At 45.9% G+C, this 16,026-nt stretch overlaps 1 long non-coding RNA gene across 1 annotated transcript; it reads right to left on the bottom strand.

The window, feature by feature from the left end:
* Positions 1–2,112: 2,112 nt before the first annotated feature.
* Positions 2,113–15,822, bottom strand: LOC121332532. The gene is made up of 3 exons (XR_005952155.1): positions 15,701–15,822; positions 15,238–15,407; positions 2,113–2,212 (listed from the first exon to the last, which is right to left on the bottom strand). It is a non-coding gene; the product is annotated as an uncharacterized LOC121332532 (long non-coding RNA).
* Between the last annotated feature and the right edge of the window lie 204 nt (positions 15,823–16,026).

Below are 16,026 nucleotides of genomic sequence, written 5' to 3'. Positions count from 1 at the left end.
TTACCTCTGGCAGTGCCAGGCACAGCAGGATGAGGAGCATTCAGCCACCTCTGGCTGACACTCACTGGAAAAGCTCAAGGCTCCTGCTACGCTGTATTTCTGCTGGAAGAATCCAGCAAGGAAAAACAGGAACCAGCAGGGAGCAGGGTTTGGGGTGCAAGTGAAATGTTCTTTCTATGTTCTTCCCTGTGGCCACCGGCTGAGCAATCTCAGCCCTTTGCCCTGCTTCCCCCAGTCAAGCTGGAGACAGTGTGATGAGAACCCTGATTTCCCTGCAAAGTACAGAAATACAAAAAAAACTTAGGAAAATCCACCTCTGCCTCTTAGACTTCACAGTCAGCAGAGTAGGTCTTCCAGAAACCACACAGTCCCTGAGGAAGGCAGAAGCACAGGTAGAGGTGGTTTTCTCAAGGCTAATAGCCCAATTACTGGTGGCTGCAGCCACTGCAGATTTCCTGTGATAGCTGTCATTTTATGGCTCCATTTCACCCAGAGAGCAGCATGGGCAGCAGTGCCTCCAGTCACACACAGAGGCAGGAGAAGCTGGGGGTGCTCATGGGCAGGCTGGCGTTTGATGCCCACACAAGGATATGTGATGCTAGCTAAGAGCAAGGCATGTGGCAAAACGTGTAAAGCACTGGGAGCACACAGCTGGATGTACAGACAGCAGCAAGGCATGTGGCAAAACGTGTAAAGCACTGGGAGCACACAGCTGGATGTATAGACAGCTGTGCTTGTACACCTGTGTGCCTGTACACCTGTCAGCCTGTACACCTGTGTGCCTGTACACCTGTGTGCATGTACACCTGTCAGCCTGTACACCTGTGTGCCTGTACACCTGTGTGCATGTACACCTGTCAGCCTGTACACCTGTGTGCCTGTACACCTGTGTGAATGTACACCTGACAGCCTGTACACCTGTGTGCTTGTACACCTATGTGAATGTACACCTGCCAGCCTATACACCTGTGTGCCTGTACACCTGTGTGCATGTACACCTGTGTGAATGTACACCTGTGTGCTTGTACACCTGTCAGCCTGTGCATCTGTGTGAATGTACACCTGCCAGCCTGTACACCTGTGTGCTTGTACACCTATGTGAATGTACCCCTGCCAGCCTATACACCTGTGTGCCTGTACACCTGTGTGCTTGTACACCTGCCAGCCTGTACACCTGTGTGCCTGTACACCTGCCAGCCTGTACACCTGTGTGCCTGTACACCTGTGTGCATGTACACCTGTCAGCCTGTACACCTGTGTGCCTGTACACCTGTGTGCATGTACACCTGTCAGCCTGTACACCTGTGTGCCTGTACACCTGTGTGCTTGTACACCTGTGTGCTTGTACACCTGCCAGCCTGTACACCTGTGTGCCTGTACACCTGCGAGCATGAACACCTGTGTGCTTGTACACCTGTGTGAATGTACATCTGTGTGCCTGTACACCTGTGTGGATGTACACCTGTGTGAATGTACACCTGTGTGCTTGTACACCTGTGCGAATGTACATCTGCGTGAATGTACAGCTGTGTGCATGAACACCTGGGAGGGGTCCTCGCTGTGCACTGAAGGGCCTGAGCAGGTCTCTCCCATGGTAAAGGGCTGCAAATATGTAACTGTTGGAATAGCTGATCAGGACCTGACACTGTGCCTGTACACCTGTGTGGATGTACACCTGTGTGAATGTACACCTGTGTGCATGAACACCTGGGAGGGGTCCTCGCTGTGCACTGAAGGGCCTGAGCAGGTCTCTCCCATGGCAAAGGGCTGCAAATATGTTGGAATAGCTAATCAGGACCTGACATAGCAAATAGATAAGTAATTGCTGGAAGGCCCCAAGGTTCAGCTCCTGAGCTAATGCTCTAACTGTGTGTGTTAATCTCAATTAGGCAGAAAAGTCCATACTTACTGTAATTGCAATCTTGGTATTTAGTATGTGTAACAGAAAGGGACAAGTAAGTGAATGTGTGGATGACACCACAGAGAGACAGCGCAGAACACACAGACACAAAAGTCCTCATGTCCTTTTTGGTTTTCAATAAAAAGAGAGTGTGACATCAGAGCTCCTGCATCTCAAGAATCTACCTTCCCTGGGTGCCTTGATGCTGTTCCAGAAGCACCTGAGTCAGCAGAAGGGGCCATGAAGGTCTCAGCAAGCTGGAAACTTCAGGACATCATTGCAGCATTAAGCTGGAGGAGACACGGTGTCCACCTGCGAAACCAGAGGAGCGACAATGAACTGAGGGCACGGGAGAGGGACTGGGGCACAAGGCAGGTGGCAGAACGAGCCTGAATTCTGAGGAAGGAAGAAAAAGTGGAAGGGGAGAAGGCAGTTGGTTCTCAGCCCAACTTGCATGATACCAGGAAATTTTCCCAGTGCATAGAAATGAAACAATACAGGAGAGAAATACTTTCTGTATCTGTGGGTGTTTACATGTGCTTTGGGGCATTAATGCAGCTATAAATGACCCTAACATCACACTAATCAGTTGTGATTTTCAGTATGACTTTTTATCCTGTTTCTTCTTCACATCTACTGGCCTGAAAATGGCAGCTCACCTGTTCAGACTTCATCATTAGCTTTGGAAGTTATCAGATTTGTGCTTATATAAAGGTTAAGAACAAATTCAGTTCTTCTGCTTAAACAAAAAGTAACATAAATCCTTACATTTTCTTTTCTTTTTTCTTTTAAATGACAACAAAACTGTGAACATAGGTAGGAAAATAATTGATATTTTCTAAGAAACTGTCAGGTGTGAAAAATACTGAAGGCTCAACAACTGTATTAATGCTATGAAAAGTGTTAGACAGCAGATTATAAGATATATATGATAGAAATCAAGACAATTTTTTCCTTCTAGAATTAGGGCTGATACCCAGCTGTTGGCAGAGGGAATATAGGGCAGGCCAGGTCTACCTATTGATGTGGGTGGAAAAGAAGGGGCAGAGCTGTCTCATCCCAAAGACAAGTGAACTCCTATAGCCATGCTCCCTTGTGAATCTCAACACGAACACCCCCTAAAAAAGTCAGGTTCTACTTGTTCTCCAGTATCTGTAACCAGGCTTAATGAGCTGGAGTACTTTTCAAAGATAATCTATCTGTGCTGACTGGTTTCAGTGAGGACTTCTTTCCCTGCCCCTCAAGGCTGCATCCTTTAACTCAAAGTGCTTGGCATCCTGCCCTAGTCAGGTTTAGGGAAAAGGCACTTTGTCCATCCAGCTGTTGATAAACCCAATGAAGACTATCTGCCATGTCAGTATATGGATAAAGGACCGTGACAGGAAAACATACTTTTCTGTAATAGCCTGAGGTTTTTTCTTTTAATCAAAAGCAAAACACAACCCCTGAAATGCATCAATTTCCCATTAGAACTGGAAATGTACTGACATCCTACGATATTGCCTTTACATTTTAGTGTTCCACTGACATTTCAGGAATTAAAAATGAAAAATTAGCTTCCAAAAAGAAAGATCTTCTTGATTAGAAAAACTTGTTGAAATTGTAATGGAAAGATCAGAACAATTTCATTAGTCTTCATTAAAGAAAATTAATATTATTTCTATTCCCTCAACATAGAATCATCTATTACGATTATTAATATGGCAGATGTTTCTTTTGTCCCAGCATTTAATGTATAAATCTGCAAACCTTCTTGCATGAAAAACAACTTATGATCACTAGAATGACATGCAGTTCATCTTTTTTAAGTTCATTAATTTTCTGTAAATAGGGCAGAGTCACTTTGCATTGTTTGCATTAATGGAGAGCTCAGAGCAGTTTACCCTCTTACTACTTATCATTCATTTGGGTGATAATTTTTAAAAGCTTTTAAATTAAAATGGTAAAGATAGTTAGGGGAAAGATACAGCCTTTCAGAACGTTCAAGCATGATAGATTATGCCAGCAAAAAAGATGTTTCTCATTTAAGAAACGTTCCAGGGCTGGCTGCATCTCCAACAATTGCATTTCAAGGTATTTTTCAAGCCCCCACCTTGTTTTAGGCAGCTTGCCCATATCAAGTTTGGAGCATAAGTGAACCAGCCTCCTGCCTGTGTCCCCCCAGGGGCTCAGCCTCACCCAGCTTGTCCCAGGACAGGTGACAGCACCAGGGTGGTGGCCACACCTGGTGCCCGGCTGGGACCAGTGACCCTCACAGCCTGGGGAGCCAGGCCAAGCCACCAGCACAGTGAGGCTGACACCTCTGGCTGAGCTGATCACCCTCGGCCTCTCTCAGGGCAGGATTCAGGGCAGGAGCTGGCACAAGGTACAAATTCCAGCACACCTGGTACCACATTTGCAACCTCTTTTACACCAGCCCTCCTCACGAAAAATGCCTGTTTGTGATGAGAACACTGCAGCCAAGGCACTGAGGGAAGAAGGCACCCCTGTTTCCTTGGCCGTCACCCTTCAGCAGTGAGCCACCTCTCAGCCCTCTGTTTAACAAGGGCACTCTCCATTCACCACGTGTCCCAAAGCCCAGGGCAGCTCCTCAATCCCACACAGTTCTGGAGGCAGCGAGCAGCGGGGACAGTGCCTGTGGGAATGCTTCTCTGGGGAGCTGCTCCTCAGCTCGAGCTTTTTTTTTAAGACTTCTGTGTTTCTGGCAATAATCATTCCTTGTGTTGCAATCCAGGTGTCCAACATACCAGTCAGGCACTTTTTGAAAATGAAACTTTGCTTAAAAGAAGTAAAGATGAAATGAGTTCCCACACTCATCCAGGCAGGTGAGCCTGTTCTGCCACAGCAGGAGCAAAGCCATGGATCCAATAGGCTGATCTACACTGCAAGTGGTACATTTTGTGTGCTTATTTTTTGTTTGGAGCTCTCTGAGAGACGGTATCAGTGTGATGTGTTAACTCTTCTGTTGTGGTTGTGAGGGTCCCAGGATGAGGGAAGAGATGAATCTGACTCCGTACTCTTAGAAGGCTGATTTATTATATTATGATATTATATTATATTATAATAAATTATATACTAAAACTATACTAAAAAGAATAGAGAAAAGGATACATCAGAAGGCTAGAAAAGAATGAATAATAAAAACCCTCAGACTGACCCTCTGACTCCTCAGAGCCTCAAAACAGCTGGATCATGATTGGTCATTAAATTAAAACAATTCACACGGAACCAATCAAGCATGCACCTGCCACATTCCAAAGCAGCAAAACAGGAGAAACAAATCAGATAACATTGGTTTTCTTTTCCTCTGAGGTCTATCAGCTTCCCAGGAGAAAAAATCCTGGCAAAGGGATTTTTCAGAAAATATCATGGTGACACCCTTCAACCAGCATCTCCCTCTGCTCCTGCAAGAATTTTGGTTGCCTGCCAGAGGGATTTGGGATGGGTAGGAAAACTTAACCAGCTCTGGGGAATGATTTCATTTCCTCTCAAAAATCTGCTTAGAGGTTCTGAGTAAAGAAGGATGAGGAAAGGCAAAACCAACCCAAAACAGTTGCCTATAGTGGCAGCTCATCTGACTATGGAGGGAGCCCAGAAGCCTGGCTAACTTAGACATAGGCTTGGTGGATCCAAAAAAGTAAAACATAAAGGAACCGATACTCCCTAAGTTCACTCAACCATCTCAAGAGACATTTCAGTCTCCTTCTAGAACCGTTGTCACCTCATCAGTTTCCATTTCTAAGGCAGAGACCCTTCCAAACCCAATTCCAGCCTCAGCCTTGGCTGGTGATCCTGCTCTAAAGCTCACACACCAGCCTGAGGCCACATTTCAAACCACCCCCAGGCAATTTCAGTGCAGGCACAGGGGAGTACTGCCACAGAAAGCAGAATCAAACTGTCAGTGGCCTCATTAAGCAGAGGGCACCTCAGTCCCCTGACCAGGAGAGCAGCTCATGGGCCTTTAACAGACCCAGGGCTGCCAGGCCACTGCAGTGCTCGGGAGGGTGAGCCCTACTGCACTGCGAAGGAACCAGCAGAGAGCGAGCTTTGTTCGTTCATACCTTGCCTTTCCTAATGGATGTTACAGATATAAGTCCTGAAGTCTTGCTTATCTGACAGAGTACATTTATTTCTTGTCAAATGGGCAGCATATGTTTTCCCAGCCAGCTGTGCCCAGGTGTGAACAGACAGAGCTCTCGTGAGCTGTGTGAAACTGGGAGAAGGCATTCACAGCTCCAAGGCTCACCTCTCCTATTCACACTGTCTATTAATCCAGTCTGACAGGCATTTCTACATGGGCCTGGAGTGTGCTCTGTGTGTGCTTGTTTTCCTGTGTGTGCACACAGCTGTGGTTTCTTGTGATTGTTAGAAACAGGCAGGTTTGTGTCTCCCACCTTCTCCTCCATTCTGCTCCTTCTTTTGCAACAGAGTGAAGGAGCTGTTCACCACCTGCAGGGAAACCTGACCTGGGGCAGATCTGCTGATTGTGGGTTCCATCCCTTCCCACTGCCAGGACCAAGGCTGCACTGCCAGCCAGAGCACAGCTCCACTGCCTCTGCTCTGACCACCATCCTCCCAAAACACAGGCACTCCTTCCTTTAAAGCAGGAGAGACACCTCACTGAACACAAAGAGATGCACATGGGTTTGGAATTAACCCTTTGGACAAATGTCAACAAGAGCAGGCTTTTGCCCCACATTCAGCACAGCCTGAGGAGGCAGACTGACACCATCCACGATGTCACATTCACCAATAGAGCTGTACTCCAAAAGAGAAGAGTTTAGCCCCAGAAATTAGCAGCTCACTGTGCTGAAGCATCTGTCAGACTTCTCAGTGACTGGGGAATTGTGGTTCCTTTTAAGTGAGGCAGTGGTGCCCTGGATCACTATTTTAGTAAAGGGCAGGGGTCCCCTTCCCTTCACAGAGAGATTTGAAATCCAATGTCACGTGCAGAACTGAAGAGGTGAAAGAATCAGACCTGAATGCTTCCAACAAAACTTAATAGCAAACCTAAGCAACACTCACATGGCTCTGTGGCATCCACGCTGAGAAGCTGGTTTGAGCCAGAAAGCCAAGCCCCTGTGCTGTTGAACCAGCTGGGAATATTGATGTGATTAACAATGATTTGATTTGGAAATCAATGTGAAGGAGGTTGTTTGCTTGCTTTGTCCAATTTAGTCCCTGAAATACTGGGTTCAATACAGGGAGAAATCCAGTCAAAGCAGGAAGGGGATTCTGAGGAGGGCTGGAGTGGGATGTGTTTGTTATTTTATCAGACATCCCTCTGGATTCTAGCTGGGGAAAACTTGAGCATTCAGTCAAATATTTTATGTGTGTCTATAATAATCCAAACAAGGGAACAGCTGAGACCCCATGGTCATTTAAAGATAGAGCAATTTCTGTTTAGCAATCTTGTGACTGCATTTTCTCTATCTACGTGCAAGACTTCCAAATAATTATGTGGGGTTTGCTGCAGTTTAGCTGCTAATGAAATACTATGAATTTAGAGGAAAGCCAACACAAACACTAAGTCTTTAAGAGAAATATTAAGAAGCCATTCCCCTGGGTCGCAGAGCAAAGAGGCTGCATATACACAACCATTGAATATTGCCAGATGTAAGATATTGGGCTTATATTCTAACCCTAGGAGGAGTGATAATTCATCACATATAGTTTGAATTAGAAAGGAGAGAAGCATGTTTTAAACTTTAATCACACTAAATTGTCCTCTCCAGCTCCAGGGAGCTGCTGCTGCCAATAACTCCTGGGAGAAGTGCAAGAACCCCTGGAAAAAAGTTTTGTGGTGTAGTCTGGGAAGCGAACTAGTAAGCAATAGATCAATGATCTCTCCTGACAGTATTATGGTTTTTTAAATGCATGAAAAGCTCAGTGATGATATCCCAGACCCCATATAAAGTTCTCATACTGACATATTACTTTTGCTAAGTAGCCACTTGCTCCATAGAAACCACAATAAAATACCACGCAGGGAAGAGCAGTAAGTGTCATACCAGAGGGAAAAGCTTGTCATCTTAGTATGGGCCTTGGGGAAGTGAACTCCCTTAAAATCAGCAGCTTTGTCTGTTATGATGTAATTATTTCATTATTCACTGTGGGAAAATGAGGTTTTTCCAACCCCACACCATCCAACAGGTTACTCAGAGTCCCATGAAATGTTTGATCTCTGCATTTAATTATTTTGGAGCTGTAAGACTCTCCCTGGCTTGAACAAGGGTAGATGGCTGATGCTCAGACTTCTGTGAGGGAGGGAAGTCCATGGAACACAGGAGCAGGACAGCCCTGCCTTGGTGCAGATCCTTCCCACGCCACAGTCAGCACTGGCTGGCAGGGCTGCAGGCAGGACCAGGAGCTCTGCCCACAGCAGAGAGAGCTGGCTGCTGATTCCCACCATCACAGCTTCTAAGGCTGTACACCTCTGGGTACAAATGGAGGTGCTGGAGGCTGGCTGAGTTCTGCTGGGCAGAAAGCTGAGAACTGGCTTAGCAGTGAGCAGTGCTGCCATGTCTGATTGGAGTCACTGACAGTCCTGGATACCCTCTGGTGAGTGCTCACAAACATCCCCTTGCCACCCTTACACCACCTTCTCCAGAGAAGCTGTTCTCTTAAAGACTAAAATTTCCACCTTCTCGGAAAGGTGTCACCTTTCTGATCCAGTTCCTGACCTGATAGGAACAAAGTACCTCCTTTTGAGAAAGGAAGTCACATCTGCAAGATTTTCACCACAGTTTCAGTATGCCTGTGTAGGCCTGGACTCCTTTGACAGAAGAGTTTCATCAGCTGAAGGTACCTCAGCTCCTTCAAGCAGTGGGACCTCTGCAGCTCTGCCTTCTGTGCCAGCACATGTTTCCCCTTCTGAGATTTCAGGAAAATTGAAGTAGCCATGGACCAGAAGATGTGTCAAAATATCAGTTTATGGAGGATGCTCTGCTGCTTAGAGCAGATTAACACATTCTGCATACAAAAAGCACTGAATTGAACCATTCTCTGTATCTGGACACTAGGCAATACCAATATAATCCAAAGAAAAGCAGGAGAAGAGTCCTGCAGTGAAAAACACCATCAGCAGTGAGCTTCAGCCCAGACTGCAGCAGTTACCAAGTTAAAATGATCAGAGCACTTTGGGCTGTGATCACCTTACACTCTGGAGGCTTTTCACTAACCTTTTTTCTGCAGCTGAATTTCTCATGCATTTGACAATTTAGGTAGTGATTCAATTCACTGCAATCTCCTCCTGAGTCATTACTGGACTGAAAAGGTAAAGAATTTTAAACAAATAGCTCTGCCTTGCCCAAGATGGGTTACAAACCCCAGCTGGTCACAACTAGACATTCAGATAAAAGGGATTTCTATTCTCACAGGTGAGATCCATTTACATCCACTGATGAATTTTGATTTCAGCAATTCAGTGTTACCTTTCAGTCTCTTTGTGAAAGTATTCAGTGAGACTCTACCTTTTTATAATGTATTCGAAATATTTACTCATTTACTCAGATAAAAAATACCTTGATGATTTGGAAGCAGCCATAGCTTTCCAGATGAAAAAAAAAAATATTAGCTTTACCATTAAAATTATTAACTAATTTGAGCAGTTCTTCAGTGATGGCAGAAGAGGAGACTAGTCTCTCTCCCATGCGTGAAGAAGCAGTTTTGGTGCTTCTGTGCATTGTGGAAAGGCAGCTCTACCCACAGGAGGGCAGTGCTAGATCAACTGTTTCTATTTCTGTAATATGCTCTCCCAGCACAGCACCTGAAGAGCTGTCTCCTTCTCTTTTATATTGTCATTTTGTGTGGAGAGTGGCAGGCACAGTAGCAGCCCTCACAGCACTCCATGGTGACAGGGTCTTTCCCTCTGTGTCCAGCCTGAGCCAGATAAAAGCTTTCCTTAGCTGCAGTGCTGCCCCAAAGAGCTGCACTCGTAGGAATGCTCAGCACTGGGTCAGGGTTCAGCCCTGGAGACAATTGGCTCAGTATTAAGCCCAGCAGCCACCTAGACTTCTACCCTTAATTCCAACACCTTTATAGACTAGTATCTCCACTGCCTCAACATCAGTAGCTGAGCCAAATCCAAAATGTGTGTGTCTGTCAGATAGACACCACCCAGACTTGGCTTGCCTAATATTAATGGGTTTGCCCTGTTGTTCGTGCTGACATCAGCAGTGTTGACAAAAAGCAAGCAATGCATTTTGATAAATCTGGAGATTGTGTTTGGCTTCCCAAGAAGCTCTGCAGCTTCACAAAAGGGAACAACAGGCTCCTGTAAACCAGGAGTCTTCAGGGAAGGGGGAACAAGATGAAGAAAATGTTTCTCAGGTTCAGCTCAACAACTGTCTGTGCAAACAGACAATTCCTGAAGCAAAGGCAACCATAGCTATTTTGACTAAATAAACCTGGGATCACTGAATCTTTCTTCCTGCTGAGCTCTAGAAAGGAATGGGAAAAGTTCCCAGTGCTAGTCAGTGAAAGTAACGGTTTTGAGAAGACCCATGTTTTGACTTAGCCCTTGTTCCACTACATCTGTAAATTCTTTGCTAAAATTAGTATTTTTAAAGTAAAATTATGAAAACATAGAATGGTTTGTGTTGGGAGAGACCTTAGAGATCATCGAGTTCTAACCCCCTGCCATAAGCAAGGACACCTTCCACTATCACAGGTTGCTCCAAGCCCCATCCAACCTGGCCTTGGACACTTTCAGGGATGGGGCAGCCACAGCTGCTCTGGGCAGCCTGTGCCAGGGCCTCAGAGGGAGAAATTTCTTCCTAGCATCTAATCTGAACCTACTCTCTTTCAGATTAAAGCCATTCCCCTTTTTCAATCACTCCATGCCCTTGTCCAAAGCCCCTCTCCAACTCTCTTGAAGCCCTTTTAGGTACTGAAAGGTGATCTGAGGTCTCCCTGGAGCCTGACTTACATGCAGGACCTCCCAGAATCACAAGGTTGGAAGAGACCTTCAAGATCATCGAGTCCAACCCGTTCCCTGACACCTCAACTAAACCACGGCACCCAGTGCCAATCCAGGCCTTGTTAAACACACCCAGGGATGGTGACTCCACCACCTCCCCAGGCAGACCATTCCAGGACCTTATCACTCTTACAATGGAAAACTTTTTCCTAATATCCAACATATATCTCCCCTGGTGCAGCTTGAGACTGTGACCTCTCGTTCTGCCAGTTGCTGCCTGGAGATAGACCAACCCTCACCTGACTACAACCAACTTTCAGGGAGTTGTAGGGAGTGATAAGGTCACCTCTGAGTTTCCTTTTCTCCAGGCTGAACAACCCCAGCTCCCTCAGTCGTTCCTCACAGGATTTGCATTCCAAGCCCCTCACCAGCCTCGTTGCCCCCTCTGGACATGTCCCAGTGTCCTTCCCAGCTGGCCCTGCTGAAGCCCGTGCGGTTCCCTCGGCCTGCCCAGGTCCCTGTGGATGGCATTCCTGCCCGGCAGCTCCCGCACAGCTCACAGAGGGCAGGGCTGCCCCAGTCCCTCACCAGGGCCCGTACAGCCTCCCGAGGATGCCACAGCTCCCTCAGTTTCTAATCCTGTCATTACTGCCAGGGTCCCTGCTCTGTTTCGCACTGCCCAGAAAGCTCCGCAGGCCCAGCCTGTCTCACTGGATGTCCACTCTCCCTTCCCTGCTGAAAGCCGGATCTTTATCAAACCGGGATCCCGTTCACAGCAGAGGGATCGCGGTCTTGGCCGCGACATCCCTGCCCTCTCCCGGGCAAAGGGAGCCTCGCACCGCCTCTGCTGCCCCGGGAATCGGGGAAAATCCCTGAAAAACCCGGAAAAAGCCCCGAAAAGCCCCAGGCCGGCTGGCTCTCGGGACTCCGCGGCGGATGGCAGCGCACAACGAGAAGCAAACAGGCAGACGGCAGCACACGGGCCTGAGAGCACGCTGTAAATACTGGGCTTGCTCAAGTACATGTGTTCAGACTCTCAGCCAAATTTGAAGAGTATGCATCAGGGAACTTGCCTTCATCACAAGATTTCTCAGACCTCAAACCGAGTTTATATCTGCTGGTTTTATTTAGCAGAAGTTCAGTGAACTCGTGCGTCAGGGGTAATCAGACAAAAGGTGCCAGTGCTCAGTAATACAAACCTGTGGCACCTGAGGAAACTGTCTGCCCACATCTTAGACAGCTTCCACTGCAAACCGGTAGCTTCAAACCTGGTCAGGAAAAAGGAAAAACAAAAACTCGAGAGTGATGGGGCAGGCAGTCACCTACAGCAGGCAAAAATCCTGTCACTAGGAGCAAACTTCCCTGCTGCAGCACTGGGAGCTGCCTAGCAAAAATCCCTGGCTGTTACAGCAGTAATTACATAAATCCCTTCCATGCATTTGTGTCAGAACCATTGATCAAGAAACAGTATTAATTAGACCTAATCCACACTTTGGAGGCACCAGAAGGTATCAGCATGGCTCCAGGGGTTTAGGGCAGCAGACTGTGTGTTTCAGCAAGGCTTCCTTAATTTCATCCTCATGAGTTTGAAAGCGTAAAGGCAGAGAGGAAAGGAAGAGGCAAGAAAACAACAGAAAAATAGCAGATTTGCAAATTTAACCTTTCCAAGGTGAGTTGTGTGGGAGGATAAATACTGCTGGGGCTGTGCCTAGGCAAACTGAGTACCCTGTGACAGTTTGTGCCTTTGAGAAAGAACACTGAAATATGGTGGAGATACCAAATAACCCAACTACAAGCACATCTATTTGCTTCTCTCTGAGCAGACAAACAACATGCAAAGGGCTAAATGAACCCCGAGTTATTTGCTGCAGGATGGCGAAGTCTGACACCCCCAGCACTGCTCCAGCCTAGTGCCAACCCTACTGGTTGCCCTGTGCCTCCAGTAAAAAACCAGGATCTGCAAGACAGAGTGGGAGGCAGGCACAGACAGGAGGGAGGGGCTGGCACTTGGAAAGCACTCCAGGTCTTAGGCTCTGAAGAGTTAAAGCAACCAGAGCAATTGTAAACAAAAACAAAACAAAATAAAAACAACCAAAAAAAAAAAGCAAGAAAAAAAAAACCAAGCAGCAGCCCTTACAACAAAAATGCATTTTCCAAAATTAATGAGATTTTGATAACCCCCTCTTAAAAAATGGAATATTTCAATTTTAAAATGTACAAAGACTAAAATCTTCATAAATATCCTATTAAGAAACTTCTGATGCTGTTTTAGGTTTTCCATTGAAATACAGTGCACGGAGGTTGCCATAGCTACAAGCAAATTTTTAAATAACTGTTTTTCGTCAGAGCAGCTGCAGTATCCTGCAGAAATGAAGTGGGGAATCTAGAAGGAGTCTGACCTTCCAAATTCAAGCTCCTAATCAAATGAGTCCAAGATTTTCATAAACACTGCTTAGAAACTTTTAATAGTGCGTCCTGGTTTTTAGAGAAAATACCACTCTGTTATTTGTCAGGACCCCAGGAAATGCTGTCAGCAGTGACAGAGATCTCAGTCAAGAGAAGAGCTTTGTTTTCATGCTGGAAAACGCAAAAATTTCCACTGCTAAGCCCCAGCCTGGTACAAGTCCCCAGGCACCAAGGGATGTGCTGCAGCCTCAGCTTGCTCTGAAAGGCTTTGTGAATGAACTGCTTGACTGGCAGCAGTGGGCTTAAAAATGCCCCAAGAGCCACAGATTTCTGTACCCAAGAAAAGCTCTTCATTGCCTGAGCTTGCACAGGAAAACACAGAAAGGAGGAAATGTGAAAAACAAGCCAAGCTGTAAAACACTGGCAGGAGGCTTTTGAGGAGAGGCTGTGATTTAGGAGGTCCTCCCTCCAGTGATGTTCAGTGCTTGCTGGGTTCAGGAGGCTGTTTCTTCTTCTGTAGGCTCTCTTCCTGGCTGGAACAGGCAGAGAAATGTTCTGTGCAATAGTGAGAGCAGGAAACAGACATTTCTGCTCTGTGGGCACCTGTTCAGGAGAGGCCTAATCTAAGGACAAGACTGAGAGCCTCCTTTCCACCTGCAGTGTTAACTAAGGCAAAAGTCCTACAAAACTTCAAATAAAATCATTTTGTGCCCTCAGGCAAGTATGTCCCTGTGTCTCAGTCCATAAAACAAACATAAATAAAGAATAAAATTTCTCAGTGGATTATCAAGAAATTTGACTCCACCAAAACAGTAATTGAACTGCCATCTATGGAAATGCTTGGCTGGGCTTGGGTGTTTTTCTTAACAACAAATTAATGATTGTTATTAATAACACTATTATGAATCTGAAGAAACCATCTCAGTGATTACTGGTTTTATGCACATTCCTGCATTTATCTCTGACCTGTTTCTGAGAGGCAGCTCCACAGCACAGTGGAAGTGCTTCCTCCTGCCAGGGTGGGAATGCTGCAAGGCTCCTGTTGCTCTGCTCTGCCACCACCTGCACAGCACAGCAGTTTACAGGCAAGCAACAGATACTAATCCATATAGACAAATCTTCTGGACAAGGCAATTTTATTTCAAATGTAATTTAAAATTTCTTTCACATCTTGAAATGAAACAGCTTCCTCTCCCAAAAACTGTATGCTTGTTTGATCCAGAATTATTATGGGGTAAAAGACAAAGAAAAACAAAGAGGAACAAAGTTAGAAAAAACTTTAAATAAAAGTTAGAAAAAGGAAAGTTAAAAAAGCTATAATGGCAGATTCTCCTAACAAAATACAATTTTTTTACTAATTCCAAGTACTCAAGGAGGTGTTCAAGGCCAGGTTGGGGCTTACAGCATCCTGGTCTAGTGGGTAGCCCTGCTCATGGCAGGTGGTTGGAAATGGATGATTTTTGAGATTCCTTCCAAACCAAACCATTATATGATTCCATGATTCATGGGTACTGAGGCAGTTTAAGTACTATCTTTAGCACAGAATAGAAATTTTTAAGAAAAGATGGAAAAGTCCCTCATTTAGGAATTAGGTACTTCATGGCAGGCAGAAACATCTCAGGCAGTCAGTGAGAGCCTGGCACAAGACTGTTCAGCTGGCTTTGCCCAACATCCCTCTCCAGGTTGGCAGTAAGTGCTCAGAAAATGGAAAAAAATAATGGCTACCAGAAAGACAACCTAGTAGTGTAGGTTATATATATTTTATAATGTAAGTTATAAAAATTTCTCTTTGCCAGGGTGAAAATAGGCTAGCACAGCAGAGTGAGGGAGGGATGACAATGAACAGAGAATTCTGTATCCTGTCAAAAGGTCACACCTTCCTGTATATCTTTAGGCATTAACTTTTCTGATGTAGGGCTTTTTTAAATAAACAGATGATTTTAAAAAGCACAACCTGCTGTATGGTTGGGCTGCCAGAAAAACAGATTGTGAGTCATTGCAAGCTACTGACCTTAGTCAGCATATTGTGACTCCACAGCTTTCCAGCCCTGCTGTTCCTTCCCCAGGGCAGGTGAGAGGCTTGTCAAAGCTGCAGAGGCACAATCACACTCACAGTGAAGTGATTTCTCTCAGCTGTGCAGACATCAGGATTGCTGAACCCAGCATAAACTCAGCATTTTCCTGGAAGGAAAAAAGAGATGTTAGCCAAAAAGTTGAGCCACAGAATGCAAAGCTACCTTGTCCTGGAGAGCCAACGAGCAGGGGCAGAGCCATCTCCAGAGCAGTGAGCAATGCACAGCCGCTGTTTGGAGAGTCTGAAATATCTCCTGAGAGCCCTCCCTGCAGCCTGCACCGAGCCTCTCCTCAGCATCCACCAGGCAGGGCAGAAATGCAGAGGCTGAAGGAGAGGATGATGGCTGGGAGGCAGCAGAAGGCAGCAGTGGTCAGTGCCACAAGGCACCTTCTCCCCTCACCTGCAAAGGGAAACACAGCAGCACCTACAGACCAGGGACTGCTGCAGCTCCTCTTTCTGTGCTGCTTTGCTGTTTGCTCCCATTTTGCTTTTGAAGCAGTTCATCGGGCCCTCCAGCACAGGAGGTTTGCTTTTTTTCACTAGAATCAAGCATTATCTTGAATCAAGGAGAAGAGAATCTTGGGGGATAAGCTAAAAGAAAGGAAATAAAATTTTTAAAAAGAGGGAGAGAGATAATACACAACATATAGGGCAGAAAAGCAAAAAAAAACTCTTCAAGAGATATGCCCTGAGAGAGGCAGGGATGTATCAAGAACCAAGAAGTGG

Source organism: Onychostruthus taczanowskii, unplaced genomic scaffold, assembly GCF_017590055.1.
Source record: "Onychostruthus taczanowskii isolate IOZ18803 unplaced genomic scaffold, ASM1759005v1 scaffold14, whole genome shotgun sequence".
NCBI classification, from domain to species: domain Eukaryota; kingdom Metazoa; phylum Chordata; class Aves; order Passeriformes; family Passeridae; genus Onychostruthus; species Onychostruthus taczanowskii.
The sequence above is the reverse complement of the archived record's forward strand: the minus strand, read 5'-3'. Positions and strand labels throughout refer to the sequence as shown.